The 19,259-nt window shown below is 41.8% G+C and overlaps 9 non-coding genes and 1 pseudogene across 9 annotated transcripts; 6 read left to right on the forward strand and 4 right to left on the reverse strand.

The window, feature by feature from the left end:
* LOC130222044 (zinc finger protein 721-like) overlaps positions 1–19,259 on the forward strand; it is a 495,527-nt pseudogene that overhangs the window by 327,288 nt on the left and 148,980 nt on the right.
* On the reverse strand, positions 13,770–13,856 carry trnay-gua (transfer RNA tyrosine (anticodon GUA)). Its single transcript is given in 2 exon segments — positions 13,770–13,805; positions 13,820–13,856. It is a non-coding gene; the product is annotated as a tRNA-Tyr (tRNA).
* Positions 13,946–14,017, reverse strand: trnae-uuc (transfer RNA glutamic acid (anticodon UUC)). The gene has a single exon. It is a non-coding gene; the product is annotated as a tRNA-Glu (tRNA).
* trnay-gua (transfer RNA tyrosine (anticodon GUA)) lies at positions 15,385–15,471 on the forward strand. Its single transcript is given in 2 exon segments — positions 15,385–15,421; positions 15,436–15,471. It is a non-coding gene; the product is annotated as a tRNA-Tyr (tRNA).
* Positions 15,932–16,004, forward strand: trnar-acg (transfer RNA arginine (anticodon ACG)). Its single transcript has one exon. It is a non-coding gene; the product is annotated as a tRNA-Arg (tRNA).
* trnay-gua (transfer RNA tyrosine (anticodon GUA)) lies at positions 16,837–16,923 on the forward strand. Its single transcript is given in 2 exon segments — positions 16,837–16,873; positions 16,888–16,923. It is a non-coding gene; the product is annotated as a tRNA-Tyr (tRNA).
* On the reverse strand, positions 17,018–17,089 carry trnae-cuc (transfer RNA glutamic acid (anticodon CUC)). Its single transcript has one exon. It is a non-coding gene; the product is annotated as a tRNA-Glu (tRNA).
* Positions 17,384–17,456, forward strand: trnar-acg (transfer RNA arginine (anticodon ACG)). Its single transcript has one exon. It is a non-coding gene; the product is annotated as a tRNA-Arg (tRNA).
* trnay-gua (transfer RNA tyrosine (anticodon GUA)) lies at positions 18,431–18,517 on the forward strand. Its single transcript is given in 2 exon segments — positions 18,431–18,467; positions 18,482–18,517. It is a non-coding gene; the product is annotated as a tRNA-Tyr (tRNA).
* On the reverse strand, positions 18,612–18,683 carry trnae-cuc (transfer RNA glutamic acid (anticodon CUC)). Its single transcript has one exon. It is a non-coding gene; the product is annotated as a tRNA-Glu (tRNA).

Here is a 19,259-nt window from a genome sequence, read left to right on the forward strand (position 1 = left end):
CAACGTGAGGCTCGAACCCACGTCACTGAGATTAAGTGTCTCATGCTCTCCCGACTGAGCTAACCGGGCTTGTGAGACATTCATTCTAGCCACTGTTTTGATCAACACCTTCCCTACCTGTGTAAAGTTTGATGCTTATTTTAAATCAACTGGAATAAGTAACTTGGCCGACCTAGGCACTGGACAACAAACTTCTGCTAAATCCTGATGTCATCTTGTTACGCCAGACAGCACGTGGCCCAGGATCATTGCCTGGTGCACGTGTTAGCAGTTGCAAGGCAGCAAAAGCCTTCGATCATCCCTGGGTGGGCTCGAATGACCAACCTTTCGGTTAACAGCCAAACGCGCTAAACGATTGCACCACAGAGGCTTAGAGAGCAATCCAACTGTAGTAGAAATGCTGAACTTTGTCTCAATAGGTATGCTCGAAGAATGCAAATGAAAGCTGCCGAAAAGAGAGAGAGAAAGGTAACAGAAACGCCCAACATGGGGCTTGAACCCACAACCCTGAGATTAAGAGTCTTATGCACTACCAACTGAGCTAGGCGGGCTTGTGAGATGCTCCTTCGAGAGAAAGTCACTTTTTATCAATACCTTCCCTACCTGTGTAAAGTTTGATGCTGATTTTAAATCAACTGGAATAAGTAACTTGGCCAATAGAGGCACTGGACAACAAACTTCTGCTTAATCCTGATGTCATCTTGTAACGCCAGACAGCACGTGGCCCAGGATCATTGCCGGGTGCACGTGTTAGCAGTTGCAAGGCAGCAAAAGCCTTGGTTCGTCCCTGGGTGGGCTCAAACCACCAACCTTTCAGTTAACAGCCGAACGCACTAACCGATTGCACCACAGAGACTCAGACACCAAACCACCTGTAGTAGAAATGCTGAACTTTGTCTCACTTGGTCTGCTGGCTAAACCCAAATGATAGCTGCCGAAGAGAGAGAGAGAAAGGTAACACAAACACCCAACGTGGGGCTCAAACTGTAGTGGAAAGTTGCGCTGGATCTCGACAAACATCTTCTAGGTTTCAAAAAAGAGGCTGAGGTCTTCGAAGTTCTCAAGTTCAATGGTTCAGTTCCTACCTCTCGGACAGGTCATTCAGGGTGTCGTGGAGGGGAGAGGTGTCCAACCTACAGCATCTAAACACTGGGGTACCTCAGGGCTCTGTGCTTGGGCCACTTCTCTTCTCTATCTACACGGCATCTTTAGGAACAGTCATCCAGAAACATGGTTTTTCCTACCACTGCTATGCTGATGACACCCAGCTATACCTCTCTTTTTACCCTGATGATCCCTCGGTTCCAGCTCGCATTTCAGCCTGCCTGTCAGACATTTCACTCTGGATGAAAGGTCATCATCTCCAGCTTAACCTCATGAAAACGGAAATGCTTGAAGTTTCTGCCAACCCGACTCTTCACCATAACTTTTCAATCCAGATGGATGGAGCAACCATCACTGCATCCAAAATGGTAAAAAGCCTTGGAGTAACGATTGATGACCAACTGAACTTCTCTGACCACATTTCTAGAACTGCTCGATCTTGCAGATTCGCACTCTACAACATCAGAAAGGTCCGACCCTTCCTATCTGAACATACTGCTCAACTCATTGTTCAAGCTCTTGTCCTCTCCAAACTGGACTATTGCAACTCTCTGCTAGCCGGGCTACCAGCTAGTTCTATCAAACCTCTTCAGCTGCTTCAGAACGCAGCAGCAAGAGTGGTCTTTGATGAACCCAAAAGAGCACATGTCACTCCGCTACTCACCCGTTTGCACAAATTCAAAGCTCTGATGTTTGCTTACAAAGTGACCTCTAGCTGTGCTCCTTCGTATCTGCTCTCACTTCTGCAGATATATGTGCCCTCCAGAAACTTGCGTTCTGTGAATGAACGTCGCCTCGTTGTTCCATCCCGAAGAGGGAAGAAATCACTTTCCCGAACTCTCACATTCAATCTGCCCAGTTGGTGGAATGAACTCCCTAACTACATCAGAACAGCAGAGTCACTTGCTGTCTTCAAGAAACGACTAAAAACGCAACTGTTTAGTCTCCACTTTCCTTCCTAATCTGCAACTGCCTCTCTGGCTATACCACTGTGCCCTCTCTCTCTCTCTCTCTCTCTCTCTCTCTCTCTCAAAAAAAAAAAAAAAAAAAAAATTTCTACTAATGTTTTGCTTCTTAGACTTTTACACACCTGAAACTTGTCTATAGCACTTGTTCACTGCTGCTCTTATAGTTGTGTAAATTGCTTCCTTGTCCTCATTTGTAAGTCGCTTTGAATAAAAGCGTCTGCTAAATGACTAAATGTAAATGTAAAGTTGAAGCAGTTTATTGTTACAGCAGAGATGGTCGATCGAGCTCTCTCCCACTCAATGTCCAAAAACCCACAGTTTATATACAGTTTCTTATCCATAGGTATCATGAGATATGATTTAACATCACCCTATTCCCGGCTTCAATAGGATCCTGGCTTTTTAATTAATGGCTGTATGTTTTTCTGTTTTTACATATCTTAAAGGTCACATAGCATGTGCTTACAATCATGTGTTTGCATATGATCATGTTGTTTCCATACTTTCTAAATGATTCTCCTTATGTATGCTATTTTGGCGAGGGTTGTTTTTGTCTTGTTCAACATATACATTGTCTAAATGTATTGCATACGCTCTGTCATAATGTTCTTACTTTGGCGCATGACCTGCTGTGCTTCAATTGTAAGGCCCTCAATTATAAGGCCCTGCATGTTTTTAATGTCTCTTCTGCATCACTTGAATATAGGTCTTTCTATAAGTTTTAACAGTATATTTTAATAGTAATCTATATTTTAATAGTGGCAGATTATATAGTGATTACATAATAAAAGTTCCACTATATATAGTGATTACATAATAAAAGTTCCACTATAAATCCCCCCTCAGGGACTTTATCAAAAAAGTCCCTTTCCTAAATCCCTCGCTGAAGTGCAACTTAAGAATCTAACATTTTGCTCAGTTTTTAACATTCTTGTGCAACCAAAAAAGTTGCCCATCTACATCCTTATCAATTGTCAGCATCCTTGTGCCGCACTTCAGAGGAGAAAAGGAACCAAACATCTCCCTCCACTTTTGGCTCTAGAAGGAGTAAAAGATCCCGCTCTCCCTAACTAAATACTTTCTTGGGGACTTCAACACTCAACAATTATTAGTCATGTTAAAACATATGCTTTGTCAGCTTTGCTCACAGCAGTGGTTATATAACATATATACTTGATTAATCAACACACAAAAGAAAATCTCAATATTTGCAGAACATTCATAGCGCCTGTAAAAGAACTATATCTGATGTTTCATCCCACGTCGCCAGAGGTACTTCTGAGTACTGTCTGGTGTTGGTGCAGACAGTGAGGTTTTAAACCTCCAGTAGATTCTGCTCTTCTTCTCCTTTGTTGCTGGATTCTGGAGTGTCCCTTGACCCATAGTCATCTTCCCTCTTTCCTCGTGTACATCTGATATCAGCTCCGGCAGCTTTGATGAACTCCTATATACACAGAATTTTATACTAGTAAACGGGTCTTAAAATGATTACACAATCTTTCAGTTCAGTCCATTCTATTTGCATTTTCCTGTATTAGGATGATGCCTTGCTTAAAACCATTCTCTTTGGGATTTAAAGCCTTTATAAAATTAGTAAAAAGCTAAAGAATTATATTATTATTATTTTTAAGACATTAAAGATGAAAGAAATTTAGGGTAGTAATTGTTCTCAAAACTCATCCAAATGTAGCAATTCTTTTGAATATTCCAATCTTAATTATTGTCCAATCGCAACTATTGTCCTAATGATCCATTCATGGAGGCAAACTAGTTACTAAAGTACTTATCCTCTCCAGCGTTCTCTTTTACTTCTTTCCTCAGATTTTCCAATTTTCGCATGGCTTCAGTGAAAGATCCACCTAAGGTGGTATTATTTGGAATATAGGAGCAGCAAAGGGTGCAGTGATTTACCAAGCCATTTTATTTGTTAGGGTCAATTATTCTCCTAATACTTTAACGTCATCATTTGTGTACTTTATAAATCTTTGTTGGTTGTAATAAATGTAGTTAATCCACTGTAAAAATTGTCATTGCAATTATCCACACTATTATAGAGTCAAGTCCTTTTGCTATATCTCTAGTTTTAAACTCATCTGGTATTACACTAGGTTGGCCAATGTGAACTTCTGAGTCAGGTGTATATTGTCTCTTAACTCGATGCTTCCAATTCTGCTGTCTTTGTATATAATTTTGCTCTTCAACTCAATCAATTATTATCACTTCCTGTATTAGTTTAACTCTAGTACAAATCCCTTTCCATTTCAATGGAATGTTGAGGTGTAATATTCCCCTTCCATAGATCCAGTAGTAGTCTGCTATTTGTTCATATTGTTGTATTAAGGGAAATCATCTTGGCAATTGGACATTTTGTTCAGTGCAATTACCAAGTGTGCTGTTAGCCGTCCTATCGCCTTTTTCTGAAACTGGCAACATTATATTCCTTATTGTAGCTGTAGCCATTTGGAAGGTTTGCATATAAACATTTTCTTTTCCCCACATCTATCAGTCAAATGGCAAATTATTGCACAATTTCCTTTTAAATTTTCTCACATTTGTCGATCCTCTTGTTTGGTTATAACATTCATATTCTAATTTCTTATTGCATATTTGTGGGAATCTCTCTTGTTGTTGCTGGAACTTTAATGTTCATTTCTTTGCTTTCTTTTTTCAACCTACCATTGTTCTCTAATGTAAATTTGGTGCTTCCTATAATATCGAGACATTGGGCCTGGCAAAATGGGCAGTCACAGTACAGTATACTGAATTTTGCACAATGTCTATAAACATAAAAATTTACAACCACTATAAGCTTTTTTAAAAGTGTTTGTAAACATATTGGGCAATTGAATATTTGTAATTTTCTAAATGTATTTTGCCCAACAATACCAATCATTGTTATTAGTTTTTTCTAAGAGCTGATGATCTGAGATCTGGTCATACTCAATTTCTTTTTAAATTGCATATCATTTTGATTTTCATACATATCCTCTGGGTCAATATTTTTCTTCAGACGATTGTTCTTTACCTTCATTTTGTTGTGGGATATTCACCCCTTTCCAAGAAAACTAAGAAGTCAGTTGTTGGATACTCTTGTCTGACTCCATCAGACTGGGATAATCCTTTACCTTTGGAGAAGTTACCTCTAGGCTTTCACTCATCTTCATTTGCATCATCATCAGCAGCAGCAGGAACATCTTCCTTCTGTCGTTCACTGTTCTGTTCCTGTGAATGAATAGCTTCATACATGGCAGTTAGTTTTTCTTATAAGACAAAATTCTTATTTGCCAATGTATTAGACAGGACATTAGCGTTCCATGCAGTGTTAAGTTCCTGTTTCTGTTAGTGTACATGTAAAAGCTCATTAAAGCATCTGTTTACACATCAGTCTAGTTTAATAATCCAAACTTAATCAAGTTTAGCATTTTCACATATTTTTAAAAAAAGCTTTGGCCCTCATGGATCTTCTTGTAGCTTTTGACCAGTCCTTGTGATTGTGCATGATAATTTCACTCTAGCCTTTGATTTATTCTTAATTAACAGTACTTCTTTAACAGTTTTATTTATTTGTTTGCTTATTCATTTAATTACTTATTTACTTATTTAGCTATTTTTAGTTTACTTCAATTACTCTAAATACTTTATAAATGCACATCCATTATTTGAAATTATTTCTGATGTTATTCCAGATGTAGAAATCATAGTTTTTCTTATTAGAAATATAATTAATCACCACAACCTGTTTTTAATCCTAACCTGTTAAGTAGTACAAACATGTATTTCTTGCCTTGTACTCAGTTTAGTATAACCTCAAAACCCTCACTAAATGCTTGAATGTCACTTAAGGTACTGGTTGCTGTCCCTTTCCTCACATTATATTTAGCACAGATTTAACATGGGCAAAACTCACGAATCACTGCATTTAATAAGGAGACCAATCTCCTTGCTGTTTAATTTTTCCTAATACTTTACCCTTGATCAAAATCATGTGCATCTGCAATAAGTATACTGTACTTAGAAATGCTGTTGGTGCAATTATTTCTTTATGTATAGGCTATAGACTATGTCTTTTCCTCCCTTTCATGCTAGATTGTTCACAGAGATCTGTTTGTTGTTTAATTTTCACAATGTTCTTTAATTGAGATTGTAGCTCTAGAAGCACTATAGGTGACTTACTACCTCACATCCTGTCGCTTATTTACTTTCAAATCATGGCCAAGATTTTGGAGAAAGTAGTGTTCAATCAAGTCCTGGACTTTCTTACTCAAAACAACCTCATGGACAACAAGCAATCTGGCTTTAAGAAAGGACACTCAACTGAGACTGCCCTGCTCTCGGTCGTGGAGGATCTCAGACTGGCTAAAGCAGACTCTAAATCATCTGTCCTCATCTTGCTGGATTTATCAGCTGCTTTTGACACTGTAAACCACCAGATCCTGCTATCTACGCTTGAGTCACTGGGCGTCGCAGGCACTGTTATTCAATGGTTCAGTTCCTACCTCTCGGACAGGTCATTCAGGGTGTCGTGGAGGGGAGAGGTGTCCAACCTACAGCACCTAAACACTGGGGTACCTCAGGGCTCTGTGCTTGGGCCACTTCTCTTCTCTATCTACACGGCATCTTTAGGAACAGTCATCCAGAAACATGGTTTTTCCTACCACTGCTATGCTGATGACACCCAGCTATACCTCTCTTTTCACCCTGATGATCCCTCGGTTCCAGCTCGCATTTCAGCCTGCCTGTCAGACATTTCACTCTGGATGAAAGATCATCATCTTCAGCTTAACCTCATGAAAACGGAAATGCTTGAAGTTTCTGCCAACCCGACTCTTCACCATAACTTTTCAATCCAGATGGATGGAGCAACCATCACTGCATCCAAAATGGTAAAAAGCCTTGGAGTTACGATTGATGACCAACTGAACTTCTCTGACCACATTTCTAGAACTGCTCGATCTTGCAGATTCGCACTCTACAACATCAGAAAGGTCCGACCCTTCCTATCTGAACATACTGCTCAACTCATTGTTCAAGCTCTTGTCCTCTCCAAACTGGACTATTGCAACTCTCTGCTAGCCGGGCTACCAGCTAGTTCTATCAAACCTCTTCAGCTGCTTCAGAACGCAGCAGCACGAGTGGTCTTTGATGAACCCAAAAGAGCACATGTCACTCCGCTACTCACCCGTTTGCACTGGCTGCCAGTTGCTGCCCGCATCAAATTCAAAGCTCTGATGTTTGCTTACAAAGTGACCTCTAGCTGTGCTCCTTCGTATCTGCTCTCACTTCTGCAGATATATGTGCCCTCCAGAAACTTGCGTTCTGTGAATGAACGTCGCCTCGTTGTTCCATCCCAAAGAGGGAAGAAATCACTTTCCCGAACTCTCACATTCAATCTGCCCAGGTGGTGGAATGAACTCCCTAACTACATCAGAACGGCAGAGTCACTTGCTGTCTTCAAGAAACGACTAAAAACGCAACTGTTTAGTCTCCACTTTCCTTCCTAATCTGCAACTGCCTCTCTGGCTATACCACTAACTGTGCCCTCTCTCTCTCTCTCTCAAAAAAAAAAAAAAAAAAATTTCTACTAATGTTTTGCTTCTTAGACTTTACACACCTGAAACTTGTCTATAGCGCTTGTTCACTGCTGCTCTAATAGTTGTGTAAATTGCTTCCTTGTCCTCATTTGTAAGTCGCTTTGGATAAAAGCGTCTGCTAAATGACTAAATGTAAATGTAAATGTAAAATCCTCCCTAAAAGTCATCATATGTTTTCTGCATTTTAACTGAGCTAAGTCTATATGGAGATAATTAAATCAGCTACATAGTGTAACAAACTACTATTCATCATAAGATCTTCAGGCACTGTGTTGTATGTATAATTTTCACCAGCAAATGTAAATACTAATTGGTATCTACCCTCCTCTGCTAATTACCTAAAATAAGCTGAACAGAAGTGAATTACTTAACAATATTAGACATCAGGAGAAACATTTGTTCATAAAATGTAGGAACCTCAGCTGGAAGATTTTCTCTCATTAATTGTTCTTATAGCATCTGCTTTTGACCGGCTTTAATGCAGCATAATTAAAAAATTAATTTAAATTAAAATCAAATCTTATTAGTTACATACACAGTCATGCCTGACTTGAAATATATTTTAAATCGAAAATATCCAATGATTTATTTCATATTATAATCACTAGGTGTTAATAATCCTACTCTCAATAAAACTCCAATATTGTTTTTATAATCATTTCAGCATTTTTCTTATTTTCTCTGCAGATGTGCATCTGGTTTAATTTTAACCCTCACTATACTGGTTAATTTTCTAATTATAAATTCAAGTCCTGCAATGATAATACTTCTTTAAGTATTTAACTACACTTGTTTAAATCATTTAACTTCTGAGCTATTTGTTCATTCAGATGTTGTATTCATTATTGTTTCTCTTTCTCTTGATATTTACTTCTTAAGGCAAGTCCATCATACTGATTGGGTCCACAGCGTTTATGTAATTTTTTGTAAAATCACTGAATCTATCTGGTCTGTTTTGCTCTTTTTTCCTCATTATTCCTCAAATTTACTTCCCAATTTTTCAGTTATATGGCTATAAATGAAACAAAATCTTATTATATTAACCCCCTTTTTTTCAAAAAATCATATTTTATTACACTTAGCGCTTCTCACTGTTGACTTATTCTAATGTGCTGTTCTTTTTTTCCTTTAATTTCTTCCTGGTATTAATTTTCTAAGTCTAAATCTCTTTCAGGATCATACATCTGCATAGACAAATTCTGCTTTTTACTAGCCCTGCTTCAGAAATGTTTAACTTAATGTATGATCCCCATTATCAATTGTCTTACTTTCATCTTCTATGTGTTATAATTAATAGATATTATCTTTTTATTTTGTAATTCTTATTTAATTTAAATTGCTTTTACTAAATGTGTAGTCCTAATTTATATAATACCTTCCTTCCTGACTAATTTGACAGGAGTCTAATTTGATTCAAGAAAGGGTCCACTTTTGTTTTAATTTGCAATTTACTTGATTTGCATCATAGTTCTACTGGGCTTTTGAGGTTGAGTTTGCTAGGCCACAGCCAATCTCTCTCCCTCGCACCCCGAGGCAACTGTTTCATAGATGGTGCAGTCTTTGCATTGTTGCATTCAGGAATCCCCACATTTCCTGCATTTTGAAGGAGTTAAAGTGTAGAGCATTCCTTGAACATATGTGGATGGGTCAAGTCTCAGTAGTTCTCTGTATGCAGTGCCTGGCTCACTGCTTTAGTTCATGTAATAAGAGTCCACAGTCAACAATTTGCTCCTTGTGTTTCTCCAAACACCTTATTCTATTTCCCAGTGCCTTCAGGAATGTCCGGCAGGCGAAAAGACAAGGACCCCTCAAAGTCCATCTCCGTGCCCCTTAATTTAATATATACATTTGCTTAGTTATTATCTAAACATTTTTCCACTTTCCCATGTTTCCTTTATCAAATAAAGACTCCTCTCATCTATGTTCTTCTCTTTGCTGCCAAACAGCTGATTTTTCCTAATATTTATTACTATATTTTGTATTAATTTTCTATTTTGTTAGTTTTCTTCTAATTCCATTTCTCTAGCTTCAGCTTGTGCTTTACTTATTTATTTTTCTCCTAATTTATTTTAGTGTTTTCACACCAGTTGGTCTTTCTTTACATTGTTTTAATTTCTCTAGCATTTTCTATACCTGTTTCAAGTTTACAGTACATTTTTCTTACTCTTTTTTCACACTCATCATTTTACTTCTTACCTTTTGTCTTATTCTTTTCATTTATAATTATTAGTTATTTTTCAGAGTTTGTATTTACTCACACACTGCTTACATCAAATGTTCCTCCTCTTTGCCATTATTTTTCTTTTCTGTTCTCTCTTTGTTGAGTATTTAAATATAAATTATTTATATCTTAAACATACTTATTTTTTTCTAAATTCTAAGTATTATTCCTCTCTGTTCCCAAATGTTTAACTTATTAATTTATTCTTTTATATAACACATTTTTTTATTTTCCAAATTGTATTTAATTTACCATATTCATCTTATACTCTTTACACCTCATTAATATTAAATCAGATACTATTATTCACTAAATTAAATTCTAAGAATTTATATTATGATCTCTTTGTATGCACAAATGTCAACCTATGTTATATACTTCTCCTTAATTTAATATATTTCTCTTTATATCTTTCTATCTGAACTGAATTCATTTATTTCCTAAATATTATAATATCTTCCCTAAACTGCATCAGTCTCTTCTATATTTTCTTTATTACACAATATTTCACAGTCCATCTTTATATTATAATTTACAATAATGATTATTTTATCTTACTCTATCACAAACACTAAACTCAAACACTTAACCACACTCTCACATTCTAGTCCCTCAAATTTAGAGGACTCATTCACTCAACAATTGTCACATTATCTACAGGGCTCATTCAGTCATTCATTCCTCTCAGTGTAACACAGAGTGTCCATCTCTGCCATGCTCCACTTAAGGGACTGTGCAGAAGGGGGGCTCTGCATGTCCACCAATATGGAATTTTACACAACCATTCACACAGACACAGACAACACTAAAGCAATAACCATAGGAATTTCCTTGCGCACGTCATTATAATCCAATCTGCTTTTAATCTCTTAACTGTCACCACACATTCAGAACTCACTCTTGAAATCTAAATCTGTTCTATGTATATCCTATATTGTTAAACAACTTCCCAAATCTGAGTAACAGTTACTAGTTAACGTCTGTCGCTATCAAGGCCTCTTAACGAGCAAACACAGATCATTTGCATGCAAACTATTCTTTTTTTTTTTTATCTGGAATCCAAACCTCCCTCTATTACTTTTATTTCTTTTATTTCTTTTGGAGGAACAGTTAAAATGTCTTTATCATCACAAGCAGGTCCTGGGAGACAAAACAAACTTTTTTATATGCAAAACTGCTTTTCTTAATTGTTGTGGCCACTTTGCTTGCTTTGTCCCTCCAGCACAGCATGTGCAATTTTTATTCATTCTCTAATCAATTAATATTTTATCTGTATTTTAATCTCTTATAATACTCACTTTCTCTCACACTACACCTCAGTAATTTCTCTCTAGCTCTCATCATCCTTAAACACACACCCTACTCATGCTTTAACCTTCTAAATCTCTTACCATATGCATCTTCATTCACAAATGTCTCAGCATTTGCATTCTTAATCTCATTTTCATTCAATCTAATTATCTTTTCCAAAACATTCCCCATTCTCTTCGGTCCAGACCACATACATATATAAAAACACAACATATAGACTAACACAGGTCATCCACTGAGATCCAGCCCTCCCTGTAGGTGCTTTTGGGATCAGATTAAAGGCCTCCTCCCAATTTCCCTGCCTCTATCGGGAGAGTCTTACTCAATCCACAGGCGAGTACAGAGACGCGGAGCGCTCCTTTGCTCTAATCACACCTACATCAAGCGATCATTTCCAGTGCTACCTCGCGCGCCTTGCTCCCGCCTCTCGCGTAGCAATCCATGCATGTACCTTTCTTTCATACGCATATAATTTACAGCCATTCGTTAGTATATAATACAAAGCCATTAGTTAGTGCACAATTTACAGCCATTTGTAAGTACAAGGACATACCTTGACAACCTGGAAGACCTCTTTTTCTTATAAATAGTTCATTTCGGCCCATTGACACCTTCCTTCGACTATCCTCAGTCCAGCCCCACGTTGAAAGGCGCCAAATTATGTAGTGGAAAGTTGCGCTGGATCTCTACAAACATCTTCTAGGTTTCAAAAAAGAGGCTGAGGTCTTCGAAGTTCTCAAGTTGAAGCAGTTTATTGTTACAGCAGAGATGGTCGATCGAGCTGTCTCCCACACAATGTCCAAAAACCCACAGTTTATATACAGTTTCTTAGCCATAGGTATCATGAGATGTGATTTAACATCACCCTATTCCCGGCTCCAATAGGATCCTAGCTTTTTAATTAATGGCTGTATGTTTTTCTGTTTTTACATATTTTAAAGGTCATATAGCATGTGCTTACAATCATGTGTTTGCATATGATCATGTTGTTTTCATGCTTTCTAAATGATTCTCCTTATGTATGCTATTTTGACGAGGGTTGTTTTTGTCTTGTTCAACATATACATTGTCTAAATGTATTGCATACGCTCTGTCATAATGTTCTCACTTTGGCGCATGACCTGCTGTCCATTCGGGGGAAAGTGGGTACAGTGACTTGGCTGGTTTAACTTAGCAAGAGCTGTTGGTGCCCCGGAGCAGAAACAGAATAAAAAAACAAAAAAAAAAACAGGTAAACAATTGAGGGGACAAAGGCCTTGTTTCTGTCGGTGCAGTGTCAATGCAAGCTGAGCTGCGCTCGGCTCCTGGTGCTGCGCCTATTTTTAAATAGCTAACTCTTGACGGCTGCTCTCGCTTACGGCCATACCACCCTGGCAATGCCTGATCTCATCTGAACTCGGAAGAAAAGCAGGGTTGGGCCTGGTAGGGACTTTTGCAGCAAGTAGGCTGGGTTTACGATTGCTAAGCTAGAATCCTCTGATCCATAGTCATAAGCGTTATCCTTTGTGCCACTGGCACTCCGTTCAGCACCTTGTTAGCACATTGTTTGAAACAAGGACAAGGCTCTGTCAACCTGGAGTTCCGTCACCACACATTCTGCTTTGTTTTATAGCAAGACGTTGTGTGGATGGGATGCTCTTACAGGATTCCTGACAGTCCCTCCATAGAACCCCTGAGATCCAGGGTCGGAGACTCTCTTCTCTCCAAGAGGAGGTTAAAAGCCATAGTTTCTTTTATGCATGTTTTATCAGAGCACTTAGGTATTGCTACAGCTCAGAGACTTACAAGTGGAAGAGATTACGCTGCAAGTTGGCTGGGTGACTTCTAAGTGGTAGGGACTTTTGCAACAAGTAGGCTGGGTTTACGATTGGTGTAGATGTAGTAGACGTTAATAAAAATCTAGCAGTTGGGGCAGCCTTTGAAACCAGGGGAGCACCCCACGGGCTCTGTGATTGCGGCCCCTTAAACTCGACTCACTCCAGAGTGGACCTGAACAGCTCCAGTGGGGGCAAAAGGCGACTGCAGTGCACTGGCTGACATCAAAGCAAAAAGACCAAAGCTAGCCAGCCAGGAGTTGAACCTAGAATCTTCTGATCCGTAGTCAGACGCGTTATCCATTGCACCACTGGCCCTGTCTTCTAGTCTTTTCATCTTTAGCGTGTTGCTTGTAATAAGGACACAGCTCAGTCAACACGGAGTTCATTCAACACGGAGTTCGTTCAACACATGCTGTCCTTCGTTATTATGGCAAGTTGTGGTGTCGATAGGATGCTCTTACAGTGCATGTGACAGTCCCTCCCTAGAAGAACTGTGATCCAGGGTCTGAGACTTTCTCCTCTCCAGGAGGAGGTTACAAGCATTAGATTTATTTTTGTCAGAGCAGCTGCAGCATACTTGCGTGGAGGCCCACAGCTAGGCTTGAGGGCAAGCTTCTGCAGGACCTTCCCTGGTGGTCTAGTGGTTAGGATTCGGCGCTCTCACCGCCGCGGCCCGATTCCTGGTCAGGGAACTTCCTTTTGAGCTCTAGCTATGAAGATATATGCGAACTGCACAGGCATGAAAGGGCAAAAGAGCTCCTTCGAGCCGGAGTCGAACCAGCGACCTAAGGATTGCCAACAACACACCTACAGTCCTCCGCTCTACCAACTGAACTATCGAAGGCTTATGAGATTCCCACACAAGCCCACCCCCTTAAAGTTGCTGCAGTCCGACTGCTGGAAAAAAAGGGCAGTGGCAAAAATGCTCTAGGCTTCCCATACCGGGAGTCGAACCCGGGCTGCCTGGGTGAAAACCAGGAATCCTGACCGCTAGACCATATGGGAGCTGCCACTTATGAGGGCAGTCTTGGCACAAACTTCAGTTCTTTCTAAAACAAAATTACAAAGACAATATCATGATTTGAAAAAAGCAATACCAAAAGATTTTATTGAAATAATTGAAAAAAAAAAAGAGCTGCGGGATAAGGAAAAATTACCAGAGGTCTATTTTAAGAAGAAAAATGGAGAAAAGATCAATATGAGCTTATGTACAGTTAAGAGTTTTTATGTGGTTTTTAGATCAAAGGCTTTTATAAGACCTATAGGATAACGCTTATGACTATGGATCAGAAGATTCTAGCTTACGGAAACCATGAGACTGTGTATGAGATCAGAAAGAATTGAAGTTTGTGCAAAGACTGGCCCTCACAAGTGATAGCTTCCATATTGTCTAGCGGTCATGATTCCTGGTTGTCACCCAGCGGCCTGGCTTGGACTCCCGGTATAGGAATGCTTGAGCGTTTCTGCTTCTGCCCTTTTTGGCCAGCAGTCGGACTGCAGCATCCTTAAGGGGGTGGGCTTGTGGAAAACTCTTGTAAGCCTTCGATAGCTCAGTTGGTAGAGCGGAGCACTGTAGGTGGGATGTTGGCAATTCCTAGGTCGCTGGTTCGACTCCGACTTGAAGGAGGTCTTTTGCGCTCAGAGCTCTTTTCACGCCTGTGCAGTTCGGTCATATCTTTGTTGCTAAAGCTCAAACTTCACCATAGAGGTGAAAAGGAAGTTCCCTGACCAGGAATCGAACCCAGGCCGCGGTGGTGAGAGCGCCTAATCCTAACCACTAGACCACCAGGGAAGACTGGCAGAATTTTGCCCTCAAGCCTAGCTGTGGGCCTCCACGCAAGTATGCTGCAGCTGCTCTGTCAAAAATAAATCTAACGCTTGTAACCTCCTCCTGGAGAGGAGAAAGTCTCAGACCCTGGATCACAGATCCTCTAGGGAGGGACTGTCAGGAATCCTGTAAGAGCATCCCATCCACACAACCTCTTGCCATAAAAACAAAGCAGAATGTGTGGTGACGGAACTCCAGGTTGACAGCGCCTTGTCCTTGTTTCAAACAATGTGCTAACAAGGTGCTGAACAGAGTGCCAGTGGCACAGAAGATAACGCTTATGACTATGGATCAGAAGATACTAGCTTACGGAAACCATGAGACTGTGTATGAGATCAGAAAGAACTGAAGTTTGTGCAAAGACTGGCCCTCACAAGTGACAGCTTCCATATAGTCTAGCGGTCAGGATTCCTGGTTTTCCCCCAGCGGCCCGGCTTGGACTCCCGTTATAGGAATGCTTGAGCGTTTCTGCTTCTGCCCTTTTTGGCCAGCAGTCGGACTGCAGCATCCTTAAGGGGGTGGGCTTGTGGAAAACTCTTGTAAGACTTCGATAGCTCAGTTGGTAGAGCGGAGGACTGTAGGTGGGATGTTGGCAATCCTTAGGTCGCTGGTTCGACTGCGGCTCGAAGGAGGTCTTTTGCCCTCTGAGCTGCTTTCACGCCTGTGCAGTTTGGACACATCTTCGTCGCTAAAGCTCAAAGTTTACCATAGAGGTGAAAAGGAAGTTCCCTGTCCGGGAATCGAACCCAGGCTGCGGCGGTGAGAGCGCCGAATCCTAACCACAAGACCACCAGGGAAGACTGGCAGATTTTTGCCCTCAAGCCTAGCTGTGGGCCTCCACGCAAGTATGCTGCAGCTGCTCTGTCAAAAATAAATCTAATGCTTGTAACCTCCTCCTGGAGAGGAGAAAGTCTCAGACCCTGGATCACAGATCCTCTATGGAGGGACTGTCACATGCTCTGTGAGAGCATCCTATCGACACCTCAACTTGCCATAATAACAAAGCACAGCATGTGTTGAATGAACTCCGTGTTGACAGAGCCGTGTCCTTATTACAACCAACAAGCTAACGATGACAAACCAAGCAGACAGGGCCAGTGGCACAATGGATAACGCGTCTGACTACGAATCAGAAGATTCAAGGTTCGACTCCTGGCTGGCTCGCTCTGGTCTTTTTGCTTTGCTGTCAGCCAGTGCACTCCGGTCGCCTTTCGCCCCCGCTGGAGCTGTTCAGTTCCACTCTGGAGTGAGTCGAGTTTAAGGGGCCGCCAGCACAGAGCCCGTGGGGTGCTCCTCTGGTTTCAAAGGCTGCCCCAACTGCTGATTTTTATTAACGTCTACTACAGCTACACCAACCGTAAACCCAGCCTACTTGTTGCAAAAGTCTCTACCACTTAGAAGTCACCCAGCCAACTTGCAGCGTAATCTCTTCAACTTGTAAGTGTCTGAGCTCCAGCAATACCTAAGTGCTCTGATAAAACATGCATAAAAGAAACTATGGCTTTTAACCTCCTCTTGGAGAGGAGAGAGTCTCCGACTCTGGATCTCAGGTCCTCTATGGAGGGACTGTCAGGAATCTTGTAAGAGCATCCCATCCACACAACCTCTTGCCATAAAAACAAATCAGAATGTGTGGTGACGGAACTCCAGGTTGACAGCGCCTTGTCCTTGTTTCAAACAATGTGCTAACAAGGTGCTGAACAGAGTGCCAGTGGCACAGAGGATAACGCTTATGACTATGGGTCAGAAGATTCTAGCTTACGGAAACCATGAGACTGTGTATGAGATCAGAAAGAACTGAAGTTTGTGCAAAGACTGGCCCTCACAAGTGATAGCTTCCATATAGTCAAGCGGTCAGGATTCCTGGTTTTCCCCCAGCGGCCCGGCTTGGACTCCCGTTATAGGAATGCTTGAGCGTTTCTGCTTCTGCCCTTTTTGGCCAGCAGTCGGACTGCAGCATCCTTAAAAGGGTGGGCTTGTGGAAAACTTTCGTAAGCCTTCGATAGCTCAGTTGGTAGAGCGAAGGACTGTAGGTGGGATGTTGGCAATCCTTAGGTCGCTGGTTCGACTCCAGCTTGCAGGATGTCTTTTGCGCTCGGAGCTGCTTTCACGCCTGTGCAGTTCAGACTCATCTTCGTCGCTAAAGCTCAAACTTCACCATAGAGGTGAAAAGGAAGTTCCCTGACCGGGAATCGAACCCAGGCCGCGGCAGTGAGAGCGCCGAATCCTAAACACTAGACCACCAGGGAAGACTGGCAGATTTTTGCCCTCAAGCCTAGCTGTGGGCCTCCACGCAAGTATGCTGCAGCTGCTCTGTCAAAAATAAATCTAATGCTTGTAACCTCCTCCTGGAGAGGAGAAAGTCTCAGACCCTGGATCACAGATCCTCTATGTAGGGACTGTCACATGCTCTGTGAGAGCATCCTATCGACACCACAACTTGCCATAATAACAAAGCACAGCATGTGTTGAATGAACTCTGTGTTGACAGAGCCATGTCCTTATTACAAGCAACAAGCTAACGATGACAAACCAAGCAGACAGGGCCAGTGGCGCAATGGATAACGCGTCTGACTACGGATCAGAAGATTCTAGGTTCGACTCCTGGCTGGCTTGCTTTGGTCTTTTTGCTTTGCAGTCGACTTTCGCCCCCGCTGGAGCTGTTCAGTTCCACTCTGGAGTGAGTCGAGTTTAAGGGGCCGCCAGCACAGAGCCCGTGGGGTGCTCCCCTGGTTTCAAAGGCTGCCCCAACTGCTGATTTTTATTAACGTCTACTACAGCTACACCAACCGTAAACCCAGCCTACTTGTTGCAAAAGTCCCTCCTCCTGGATGCTCTCACAGAGCATGTGACAGTCCCTCCATAGAGGATCTGTGATCCAGGGTCTGAGACTTTCTCCTCTCCAGGAGGAGGTTACAAGCATTAGATTTATTTTTGACAGAGCAGCTGCAGCATACTTGCGTGGAGGCCCACAGCTAGGCTTACCACTTAGAAGTCACCCAGCCAACTTGCAGCGTAATCTCTTCCACTTGTAAGTGTCTGAGCTCCAACAATACCTAAGTGCTCTGATAAAACATGCATAAAAGAAACTATGGCTTTTAACCTCCTCTTGGCGAGGAGAGAGTCTCCGACCCTGGATCTCAGGTCCTCTATGGAGGGACTGTCAGGAATCTTGTAAGAGCATCCCATCCACACAACCTCTTGCCATAAAAACAAAGCAGAATGTGTGGTGACGGAACTCCAGGTTGACAGCGCCTTGTCCTTGTTTCAAACAATGTGCTAACAAGGTGTTGAACAGAGTGCCAGTGGCACAGAGGATAACGCTTATGACTATGGATCAGAAGATTCTAGCTTACGGAAACCATGAGACTGTGTATGAGATCAGAAAGAACTGAAGTTTGTGCAAAGACTGGCCCTCACAAGTGATAGCTTCCATATAGTCAAGCGGTCAGGATTCCTGGTTTTCCCCCAGCGGCCCGGCTTGGACTCCCGTTATAGGAATGCTTGAGCGTTTCTGCTTCTGCTCTTTTTGGCCAGCAGTCGGACTGCAGCATCCTTAAGGGGGTGGGCTTGTGGAAAACTCTTGTAAGCCTTCGATAGCTCAGTTGGTAGAGCGGAGGACTGTAGGTGGGATGTTGGCAATCCTTAGGTCGCTGGTTCGACTCCGGCTCGAAGGAGGTCTTTTGCGCTCGGAGCTGCTTTCACGCCTGTGCAGTTTGGACATATCTTCGTCGCTAAAGCTCAAACTTCATCATAGAGGTGAAAAGGAAGTTCCCTGACCGGGAATCGAACCCAGGCCGCGGCGGTGAGAGCACCGAATCCTAACCGTTGGACCACCAGGGAAGTCTGGCAGATTTTTGCCCTCAAGCCTAGCTGTGGGCCTCCGCGCAAGTATGCTGCAGCTGCTCTGTCAAAAATAAATCTAATGCTTGTAACCTCCTCCTGGAGAGGAGAGAGTCTCTGACCCTGGATCTCAGGTCCTCTATGGAGGGACTGTCAGGAATCTTGTAAGAGCATCCCATCCACACAACATCTTGCCATAAAAACAAAGCAGAATGTGTGGTGACGGAACTCCAGGTTGACAGCGCCTTGTCCTTGTTTCAAACAATGTGCTAACAAGGTGCTGAACAGAGTGCCAGTGGCACAGAGGATAACGCTTATGACTATGGATCAGAAGATTCTAGCTTACGGAAACCATGAGACTGTGTATGAGATCAGAAAGAACTGAAGTTTGTGCAAAGACTGGCCCTCACAAGTGACAGCTTCCGTATAGTCTAGCGGTCAGGATTCCTGGTTTTCCCCCAACGACCCGGCTTGGACTCCCGTTATAGGAATGCTTGAGCGTTTCTGCTTCTGCCCTTTTTGGCCAGCAGTCGGACTGCAGCATCCTTAAGGGGGTGGGCTTGTGGAAAACTCTTG

This window comes from Danio aesculapii, chromosome 4, assembly GCF_903798145.1.
Source record: "Danio aesculapii chromosome 4, fDanAes4.1, whole genome shotgun sequence".
Lineage (NCBI taxonomy): Eukaryota > Metazoa > Chordata > Actinopteri > Cypriniformes > Danionidae > Danio > Danio aesculapii.